At 41.3% G+C, this 10,427-nt stretch overlaps 1 long non-coding RNA gene across 1 annotated transcript in view; it reads left to right on the forward strand.

Moving 5' to 3' along the window:
* LOC309703811 overlaps positions 1-3,063 on the forward strand; it is a 20,045-nt gene extending 16,982 nt beyond the window's left edge. The window contains exons 2-3 of the long non-coding RNA XR_014276039.1: positions 1-1,587; positions 1,902-3,063. The exon at positions 1-1,587 is cut by the window's left edge and continues 788 nt beyond it. This is a non-coding gene — a long non-coding RNA (uncharacterized lncRNA). The remainder of the gene's footprint in view (positions 1,588-1,901) is intronic.
* Positions 3,064-10,427: the final 7,364 nt, after the last annotated feature.

Below are 10,427 nucleotides of genomic sequence, written 5' to 3' on the forward strand. Positions count from 1 at the left end.
CTTAAAAAAACATCAGCTCACCCACACTGGATTTAAAGCATTTCGCTGTGATCTGTGTGGAAAGTTTTTTACTCAGGATGGCAGCTTAAAAAAACATCAGCTCATCCACACTGGATTTAAAGCATTCAGTTGTGATCAGTGTGGAAAGTGTTTTAATCAGAATGGCAACTTAAAAAAACATCAGCTCACCCACACTAGAGTCAAAGCATTCAGCTGTGATCAGTGTGGAAAGTGTTTTTCTCAGAATGGCACCTTAAAAAGACATCAGCTCATCCACACTGGAGTTAAACCATTCAACTGTGATCAGTGTGGGAATTCTTTTAGTCACAGGAGTTCCTTGAAAGAACATCAGCTCGTCCACAATGGCACTAAACTATTTGTCTGTGGTCAATGTGGAAAGGCTTTTACTTACATGAGGGTTTTAAAAACTCATCAGCTCGTCCACACTGGTGTTAAACCATTTGTCTGTGATCTTTGTGGAAAGGCTTTTCCTGACATTTGGGTTTTAAAAAAACATAAACTCATTCACACTGGTACTAAACCATTTGTCTGTGGTCAGTGTGGAAAGGCTTTCGGTCGCATAGATACTTTAAAACATCATGAACTAATCCACACTGAAGTTAAATAGTTTTTATATCGTCAGTGCTGAAAGGTTTTTACTTGTGTCAATATATTTAAAAAGCATCAGATTATTCATAATGGAATTAAAGCGTTTGTCATCAGTGTAGAAAGTTTTACTCAGATTAGATTCTTAAATTTGCATAAGCTTATCTATGCTGGAGTTAAACACTGTCATTGTGCATAGTGTTGACATTCTTTTGCTAGGTTTTGTCATCTAAAAGAAAAATCCCAATCTCACCAACTATTAAACCGCTGAAATATGAGGAGTATGGAAAGTCTTTTATCCATAACACAAACGTATTAAGGATCAGCAAACCCATACTGTGTGTCCTTTTGGAGACGGTGAGAAGCACAGAGGATCTGAACAAATCTGCTGAATGCTAGGTCAAACTTCGAAAGCTTGAGATCAGGCTTCACAGAATTCAGCTTTAATAATTGCCATCAGAGGCAAGAAAGAATACATGTGTGTAAATGAGAGGGAGACAGGTGTAACAGTGGTCAAAGGACACTTGGCAAAGGATGATGAAGATGGAGCTACCAGGCAGAATGAAAAGGTCTTGCGACTTTTACCTTTGCCATAAAAAATGTTTCAGTAGGATGTACATATTGATTGTAACAGTACTTAAATCTGTAAGTATTCTAACATGAATTGCTTGCAGTGAAGGATAGGAGGGTTAACAATTAGAAAAAGTGCTGTAGCTTTATTCTTGCTGTAGTATGTAGTTTCTCCATGTGGTGGAACATGTCCTTTTGTCTGTGAAGGTTCTCAGTCATCCAGGTCATCATAGTCAAAGGAGCTTGCAAAGAAAAGCGTCTGGACTTCTTTAAGTTACTTGAAGACGTTTCACCTCTCATCCGAGAAGCTTCTTCAGTTCTAAGGTCAAATGGTGGAGAGTCCCAGATATAAACCTAGTGGGAGTATCGCCCCACAGAGGGACATCAGGGGGTCCTTTTGGCATCCAGCATGTAAGAAGACTTTCTTTGAATTGTTCATGTTACTTTCTTACATGTTCTAATTTTTAATCAAACTGTTTAATAAAGAGCAGCAGAGTCCTTTCAGAAACTCCTGATTGTTGTTTCATAAATCTAATGGCTCTTTACTAGAAACCTAAATTAAAGTCATTAAGAGGCCACTGATGCAGCAAGGCTTAGAAATCTATGTACACATAATAAAAATTTACTGTTCAGTAAAGATTGAATTGAGGAAAAGGTTGTCATGTTAATATAATGCAAAAAATGTTGACTTTATCTGTTCTGTGCAAACATCTGTGAACTTGCAGACCAAACATTACCATCATGTGATCACAAGGAGAAGCAAAACGTCTGCACAGACTACGTTCTTGGTCAATCTGAAAGGCCTGTTGATGTTTACTTGGCTGTTCATCATGAGATAATTAGTGAAGTAAATGCTGTGCTGTTTCTGTTGTAACTTGCCCATGTGAAATGTGTTTTAAATGGTCTCTGTTGTCCTAAAAATGATGAGTCGGTTTAGCTGCATGAAGAGAAAATGAAACCTGTAATTTTTATGTTGTATTGCAAATATTATTGTATTTCATCAATTTGTGTCATTTTAACTGGGAAGTATGTGTAAAATTAAGTGTATCCTATAAGTATTTAGATATATAAAAGATATGATGTATCTTTCTTATTTTCTGTGAACTTACTTATACATTACTTAAAAGTTATGTCAGTATAGTAATTTCTTTGTTCTCTGTAAGAAAATGACTTTCTATCCCTTTATCTATTCTCACACTGAAAACGCTACATGCAGATGAATATAATCCCTTTGTTGTAGTGTACCTACCATTAAGTATTTGTGGATAAATATAATTATATGCAATTTCAAAAAAGAATTGAAATTGCATATAATTACAGTGGAATTATACCATTTATCACAGGACCACACACAACCCCACACGTGCATTTCAAATCCCCTGCAACTGTATTGTCATGTGCCATGTGTGGTAAAACACATTATTGTAGTGTACATTATTTTCACCATTTCTCACCAGTTATATCACAGTGGGTTTTCCAGATCTCGTACCAAATGATATACCAGCCTTTAGAAGACAGTGGTGTCTGACAGTCAAGTCACTGTAGAGCTGTACAAGCTCAGGGGTCCTCTCATGGGCAATGTGCATGACACAAAAGAACAATATCAATTTTGCCAAAATTTGGAAAATCAAAGTACCACATGAAAGAATAAATGCACCTATGAAAGAGCAAGTATCACAGCTCTGGAGTTTTCTTGTTTACCATGCAGACACAACATTTTAATTCCTTTTTCCATTAAACAACATTTGCTTCTGCTCTCCTCAGGTGTGCTGGATTAGATCCATATGCAGTCTTCTGTACTGGATTGTAAAAATTGCTCTTTATGAGTTTATAAACAGGTTATCAAAGAGCGAATTTTTCAAATGGAAAAAACACACAAATGTGGTGGCAAAAAAACGAGGATCAGTTCTTGCCCACTTTTAATAACTTTATTGTGCATACGTTTTATGGAAGGAGCCCCACCTTGAGTATCAAACCATCAGCCAAAGAGCTTGCGACTCTCCTCAAATTGGCTGCAATGTGAACATCCACCTGTCTCTACAGGCTCTTGTTATTCGATGGCTACTTGATAGAAACATATGATAACGAAGGTGTAGAAAGATTCAGAAGATTCAAATTTTCTGTAGATAAAATGAATAGTGCATTTATTATGAGGAAAAAGTTTCAGAAAACCTAAAGCTGCAGTTGCAGTTATGACTTGCAAATGTTAAAATAGATTTTTTTACAATCCCACTACTTCTCACATGCGTGTTCTGGGGAGCTTGCAGGAGTGCTCACAGACATATTCAATCTGTCCTTGGCCCACGCTGTGGTACCGGCCTGCTTCAAATCCACCTCCATGGTCCCGATACCCAAAAACTCCAACCCATCTTGCCTCAATGATTACCGCCCAGTAGCACTCACCCCCATCATCACTAAGTGCTTAGAGCGACTGGTCCTAGCACACTTCAAATCCTGTCTCCCCCCCACCCTGGACCCCCACCAATTCGCATACCGCCGGAACAGGAGCACAGAGGATGCAGTCTCCATCGCAATGCACTCTGTCCTCTCACACCTGGACAACAACAACACCTACGCCAGAATGCTGTTTATAGACTTCAGTTCAGCATTCAATACAATCCACCCCTCACAACTCATCAGGAAACTGACAGACCTGGGTATCAGTTCCCTCATCTGCAAATGGTTACTGGACTTCCTGACCAACCGCCCCCAACATGTCCGGCTGGATAACCGCTGCTCATCTACCATCACAATGAACACCGGTGTACCACAAGGCTGTGTGATGAGCCCTTTCCTCTACTCCCTCTTCACCCATGACTGCAGACCTGCTGATGGTTCCAACACCATCATTAAGTTTGCAGATGACACCACGGTGATTGGCCTCATCAGTGACAACGATGAGGCCGCCTACAGGGAGGAGGTGGATCGTCTGGCTGAGTGGTGCGACAGAAACAACCTGCTGCTTAACACCGAGAAGACCAAGGAGCTCATCGTGGACTACAGGAGGAATGCTGACCCACATCCACCCATCCACATTAAGGGGACGGCTGTGGAGCGTGTGAGCAGCTTCAAGTTCCTGGGAGTCCACATCTCCGAGGATCTCACCTGGACGACCAACTGCTCCAAGCTGGTCAAGAAGGCTCACCAGCGCCTCTTCTTCTTGAGGACTCTGAGGAAGAACCACCTGTCCTCAGACATCCTGGTGAACTTCTATCGCTGCACCATCGAGAGCATCCTGACCAACTGTATAACAGTCTGGTACGGGAACTGCTCTGCCTCGGACCGGAAGGCGTTGCAGAGGGTCGTGAAAACTGCCCAGCGCATCGCCGGAGCACCACTTCCTGCCATGAAAGACATCTACAGGAAGAGGTGTCTGAAAAGGGCTGGGAAAATCATCAAAGACCCCAGTCACCCATCACATGGACTCTTCACCCTCCTGCCCTCTGGGAGGCGCCACAGGAGCCTCCGGACTAAGACCACCAGGTACCGGAACAGCTTCTTCCCCACAGCTGTCAGACTCCTGAACTCTGCCTCCTGACATCTGACCCACGTTAAACTCATGGACTGAACATACACACACCCACAATGGACAACTGTACCCTCAAACACACAATAATAACATGGACTGAACCACCACTCACAACCACTAGCACTTTATATAGCCTCTGTAGAAACTATCTACACCCTCACTTATCTTAACTGCACTACTGTATAGCTCTGTGTAAATAATCATTCTGTACATTCGATAATCTTTAATCCTACAACTGTTTACAACTTGCATAGTTCCCATTTCTGTATAGCTGTATATCTCAGATTCTGTAAAGTTATTTATTTCATATTCTGTATAGTTTTTCATATTTATATCCTGTTCATATCCTGTACATAGCTTGTACTCACTACAGCCTGTACATACTTATAGTTATAGAATATTCACAACATACTTCATACCGTGTACATTATAACATACCATAATAGACCCATTTCTGTAATATACTCACATATCTATATTATTGCTAATATATATTGTAATATATCTATATCACTAAAGCACTTCTGGATGGATGCAAACTGCATTTCGTTGCCCTGTACCTGTGCATGTGCAATGACAATAAAGTTGAATTCTATTCTATTCTATTCTATTCTATTCTAAGCAAGAGCTCTACCCTTTGAGCTAATCCCCCTTGGGTATATGGTTGGGTTAAAAATTTACCTGGAAAGTACATTTAGGAAATAATTGATGAAGCTATCATTGATAAATTGATGAATGTTAAATCATTTTAAATGTTATGCAGTATCTGGTTTGAAGTGGGTGGGGAGCTGAGTAAAGAAATGAAATCAGTAATTAAACAAAAGGTCAAGGGAATGGTACAGGGAAATGAGACTTTTGTTGTCAATAAGAATAAGTATCAGTAGAACATGTTTTATTGTTCTGTTCCAGTTGGTGGCGGTAATACACCAGAAACGTTAGTTGCCAACCCCCATCAAACAAGAAAAAAAAGAAGTAGTGCGCATGTACAGAGCAGAAACTAGGCTTAAGAAAGAAAGAAAGAGTATAACCACAGTCATCATACTTATTGTATCCCATGGGCTCCTTTATGTTTTGTTTTGTTTTTCAAGCCGGCTTAAGGCAAAGGTAGTGTGGCTGTGCCGAGCTTCCTTACTGCTATCTAGCGATGACCATACAAATCTTTCTGAAGCATTGAAGCTTGTGTTAAAAAATAGTTCATCACTACAAACGTTTCAACCAATGACTGTAGAAAACATGGACGACGTGGCAGCACCTCCTCCCACTGTGCAAAAATGAAGCCAAAAATCAATGCCAAAAAGCATTTAACGATAGTTACGGTCAGAGTATCTGTTAAGATGTTAAGAATAAGTATCTCTTAAAATGGTTGCAATAATGAAATATTCAATATAAGGTAGACAAAAAACGAAAAATAAAAAGATAGTTACGGCTCAGGACTCCCCGATCCTTACTGCGCATGTGCAAAGTCGGACCGTACAAATCAGGGGCTTGTCTCAATATGCATACTTCTGCGTACTTGCATTCTCGTGTACTCATGATATGTCATCAGTTGGAGACCAAGTACTGTTCAAATTCAAAGTAGCCGAGAACATGAAAAATTCCCAGATGGGTTCTCGCTCTGCCTATTTTATCGAGCACGCATCAGTGTTGACTTGTGTGGACTTGGTACACTTAAATATCCCAGAATGCATTTCATCCAAAACCCAAACGCGGTAATTGCGGAGGAGCGCGGCTAAAAACTTTTAAATATTATTCTTTCTAGGTCTTTTTCAGTGCGTTAGTTGTGTTTTATTTGTTGGTGAGTAAATCGGTATGGCTGAGATTAAAGTTATTAGATTAATTTAGATTAAATAAAACTTTATTAATCCCTCGGGAGGATTCCTCTGGGTTCTCACACAGCTGAATAAACTGCTGTGTGAAAACAGCAGTTTATTCGACCATCTACGGCAGCGTCCGGTTATATTTTAGACAGCGAGGAGCAGATGGCAGGTGACGTAATTCTGAAGGCTAGACCGTCCAATTTCACAGTCGCTCATTTCCGGTCTACCCAGCTTTCGGAGGACTCGGCCCACTTAGACCACAAAGGCCGGGTCCTCAGGTGGACGCAGCCTCTGAATTTGGACACCGCCTGTTTCCGGCCGGACAATAATAACGCTGACATTTAACTTATTTTATCCGATAAATAAACACTGTAAGATTCAAGTTTTTTGTATATATATGTACATGTATACCCCCCCCCCCCCCCCCCCCCCAAAGCCCCTTTGAATGTCTCCCTAATTCTGAGGTCTCAAGGTTGGCAAGTAGGTGCTAGGCTTGGTCCACATCAGTCTAAAATTGTATGTAACCATAAATAATGTGATGCCATGTCCACCAGGAGAGACTGGACAGTATAGATGTAAAACCAATATGCCAGCAGTTCATTTCAGCTAATGAGAGGAGAAGGCATGTGTTTGTTGTGTGGGCATGTAGTCCATATCTGTTGCTGTAACAGTAGTTCATGTTTAGAATAAAACATCCCAGCTCACTGATTTGATAGAGGGCAGTAGTGCCTAAAATGTTGCATAATTTGGCTGAGAGATCTTTTACTTTGTGGTAATCTTAGACGAGTAGTTTTAAGGACAAAAACCACCAGGTCAGTCAGTGTTCCCTTAGTGCTAATGTGTCAGAGATGTTGGTGTAACTGAAGTAATGTTGTTAAGTACTTAAAGTCCTATTCTTTTATTGTCATGACTGTATTTGAAGCCATTTTTATTTTTGTATGATACCTGATTTATATGAATATGGCTGAAGTAAACTAAAGTCTAAAATACTTAGTCATTTGTTTAATAGTAATTTAACATTATATAATTCACATATAAAACTATGAATTGTAATTTTAAATGGTTTAAAAGCATGTAGAATAGCATATATAGGCAAGTATATTTCTCCTTTTATCAAGAAGCAAAAACAAAAGGGAAAAAATAAGAAACGGGGCAGGGTTCAGTGGTTGAATCATCTGTCCCCACCAACGCCACAACCAAATCTACACCCTTGCTCCGATGTTTTTGGCAACGTCTGTTACCCACTAGCTCCATAGTAGACCGGGAGGTTGAGGATCACTAGAGCCCGGCCAGAACAGCGGACTCCCGTCACATCGTTTTCAACCCCACCCCCTCCCACCTGCGGTCTTTCGCTACTCAGGTTAAACATGATATATAAGTCTCTTAGTTAACTTTGAAATGTTAATGTTTGGTTTATTTCAGTGTTTTATTTGTTCGTGAAAAAATCGGTTTGGCTGAGATCTTGTCATGGACCCAGCTCTGGAGGACTCAGGGGTCCGTGAGCAGGATGGACCATTATTAGTATTATTAGTATTATTGGTATTATTGGTATTATTAGTATTATTAGTATTGTCATTGTTGTTATTTGGGGATGTGTGTCTTTCTGCACTGTGCTGTGTTCTGTGTTCCACTCATTATATGTAGAGGCAGGGTGTGGGTGTGTACATGTGTGGCTGGAGGATGGAGAACAGCCACATGCGGACCTGATGGGTGTGGCCCGGCAGGAAGACTGGCCACACCTGAAGTTCCTGCCTGGTGATCAGGGCTCGTCGGGGGAGCTACTTAGGAGAGTGTTGGAGCTCCCACCGGTGTGGGTTCATTCTGTCACGGTCTTGTAGGCAGACTGTGGGGGATATGGGGAATGAGGACCCAAAACGCAGACTCTGCGATGCAACCAGTGCTCTTTATTTACAGTGAGAAGCTGTAAACACAATAACTCCCCATTGTTCCCTTGAATCCCGTGTGTGTGCTTCCCTCTAACGTCTGTGCTCGTGCTCCCCGCTGTTGTGTTTCCGCATACCCCGTGTGTGCTGCCTTTCTGGACCACTCTTCCTCCTGCAGGAAAACCATAGAAGCAGCCGTCAACACTAACTCTGGCGGGCACACACTAACTTGGTAGGATAACTCAACGAACCCGCGCCGGTGGGAGCTCCAACACTCTCCTAAGTAGCTCCCCCGACGAGCCCTGATCACCAACAGGTGTAAATGGTCTGTATTTGTATAGCGCTTTACTTGGTGACTTCACCAATAATACCAATAATACTAATAATACTAATAATGGTCCATCCTGCTCACGGACCCCTGAGTCCTCCAGAGCCGGGTCCGTGACAGATCTATTTCAATCCAGGAGAAAAAAAATTTCACTGGGAACAAAAACAGCATGAGATTCTGAAGGCTGCTTCAAAATGCCAAACTACAAGTTTGTAGTTCGACGTACAAATGACCTTCATCGGGTTTATTTAATTGTGTCAGAGAAAATCAGCTGTGCTCTTCATGCAGCTGAGTACATCAAGTGTTTAAAACAGAAGCTGTGCAGGGGATCAGCAGCTCTCTGAAACACCAAACTGACGTCCTGTTAATGCAGATATACAGTGACACAGTTACATGGGTGACTTTTTGTCTTTAACTATATCACTAAAACAGCTGCAGCTTTCACTGACAGCACATTTGGTACTTTAACCTTTGTATTGTTTTCATCAATTTGCAGTTAACATGTGAACATATTGGACGATCTGTCTGCTATCACTGGTTGGTGCTGACGTCTGAATCTGAGGACAGCTCCTGTAATTATAAAGAGAACAGAATCCTGTCTCAGAGTGACGCTGAAAAACTAGTTCACACATTTATTACTTCTAGCCTAGACTACTGTAATTCATTATTATCAGGATGTCCTAAAAACTCCCTGAAAAGCCTTCAGTTAATCCAAAATGCTGCAGCAAGAGTACTGACAGGGACTAGAGAGAGAGAGCATTTTTCTCCTGTATTGGCTTCCCTTCATTGGCTTCCTGTTAAATCCGGAATTGAATTCGAAATTCTGTTCCTCACATACAAGGTCTTAAATAATCAGGCCCCATCTTATCTTAATGACCTTGTAGTACCATATGACCCAATTAGAGCACTTTGCTCTCGCACTGCAGGCCTACTTGTTGTTTCTAGATTATTTAAAAGTAGAATGGGAGGGAGAGCCTTCAGTTTTCAGGCCCCTCTTCTTTGGAACCAGCTTCCAGTTTGGATTCAGGAGACAGACACTACCTCTACTTTTAAGAAAACTTTTTAGGCTTAAAACTTTCCTTTTTGCTAAAGCGTATAGTTAGGGCTGGACCAGGTGACCCTGAATCCTCCCTTAGTTATGCTGCAATAGACATAGGCTGCCGGGGGATTCCCATGATGCATTGAGTTTTTGCTTTCCAGTCACCTTTCTTACTCACTATGTGTTAATAGACCTCTCTGCATTTAATCATGTCTGTTATTATTCTCTGTCTCTCTTCCACAGCATGTCTTTATCCTGTATTCCTTCTCTCACCCCAACCGGTCGCAGCAGATGGCCCCGCCCCTCTCTGAGCCTGGTTCTGGCGGAGGTTTCTTCCTGTCAAAAGGAAGTTTTTCCTTCCCACTGACGCCAAAGTACTTGCTCATAGGGGTCATATGATTGTTGGGTTTTTCTCTGTATATATTATTGTATGATCTACTGTACAATATAGGGCTTTGGAGTTGACGTCACGCCGTAATGCATTGTGGGAGCGCGGCACCATTTTCGGGGTCTACAAATCAAAACAAACACACTGTGTTGGAACGATGATTACAAGATGCTTAAAAGCAGCTCAAAAGAGAATGAACTGTATACAGACCGATTTCGTTCAGAGGCGAAGCAGCGGTACTTGCAGAAAATAGCGTGCATTGGAAAT

The sequence above is a fragment of the Aulonocara stuartgranti genome (assembly GCF_965226115.1).
Source record: "Aulonocara stuartgranti genome assembly, chromosome: 3".
NCBI classification, from domain to species: domain Eukaryota; kingdom Metazoa; phylum Chordata; class Actinopteri; order Cichliformes; family Cichlidae; genus Aulonocara; species Aulonocara stuartgranti.